We start from the raw sequence: 1,116 nt of genomic DNA, 5'->3' as shown, positions 1-1,116 counted from the left end.
GTGCGCCGCCACTCTGAGCCCCGCCGCCCTGCGCCTGTCACCCCCCGCCTTGTGCAGCATCCTACCGACCGGACCAGCCGCCGGCCGAATCCAGCCTCACCCCCGAGCTTCGTCTTCTTCCTCGCCGAGACACGCGACAGCCACCCCAGTCCGGGCGTAGTAAGCACCTCTGTTGAGGATATAACCATTAGAGTTACCCGCCCAGGAGGGGCCGGGTTACTCATAATGATCATCACGTGAAGCCCAATACCAAGCTTGAGGATGGCGGATCAGTAATGGGCTTAAGACCCGGAGGCGGCTTAAGGCCCGTAGTGATAACCCGCCGTTATGGCAAGACTTGTAATGTAAGGCAAGAGTAGTTAAGAGTCCGAGCCGGATACTGTTATAAGCCAGCCAGGACTCTGAGAGCCGCGGGGCGTCAACCTCTCTATATAAAGGGAAGACCCGGCGGCGGTTCAGGACGAGAGAGAACATATCGAGAGCCGGGCATAGCGATTAAGCTCCCTAGTCATCGAAACCCTAAGCAATACCACCTCAACTGGACGTAGGCTTTTACCTTCACCGTAAGGGGCCGAACCAGTATAACCCTCGTGTTCCTTGTCCCGTTTAACCCCTTTAAGCTTCCTAGCTGCGATGGCTCCACGACTAAGTCCTAACACGAGGACATCTGCCGTGATAATTCCACAACAGTTGGCGCCCACCGTGGGGCTGGCGCACGGTGGATTTGAGTTCTTGAAGGGCAGCTTCGAAGGGCTCAAGGGATACGCTGTGGGCCAGATGACCAAGAGTCGTCGCGGCAAGCTCTACATCGACGATGCAAATTGGGGCCCCGACGCCGGCTCAATTGAGTACGGGTACCGGGTCCCCTTCGGCGGAATCCATGTCTTTATTGGCAAGATTGGTGAGCCGGGCCCTGAGCCGGACCTCGGCGCCGATCTCATCGAGACGGCTCAACGTGCACGACCCGCCCGGACTTTGCCTGCCTTGAAGCGTGCTTTCGTGGGATGCGTCCATGGAGAGCTCTCTGAAGGACCTGGATCTGGTGATGGGACGGCCGCTCGCTCTGACGGCGAGTCATCCACAGAGGAAACCGATTCGTTATACCAACTTCAAGAT

This window comes from Triticum aestivum, chromosome 6D (assembly GCF_018294505.1).
Source record: "Triticum aestivum cultivar Chinese Spring chromosome 6D, IWGSC CS RefSeq v2.1, whole genome shotgun sequence".
Classification (NCBI taxonomy): Eukaryota; Viridiplantae; Streptophyta; class Magnoliopsida; order Poales; family Poaceae; genus Triticum; species Triticum aestivum.
This window is presented reverse-complemented; position numbering follows the sequence as displayed.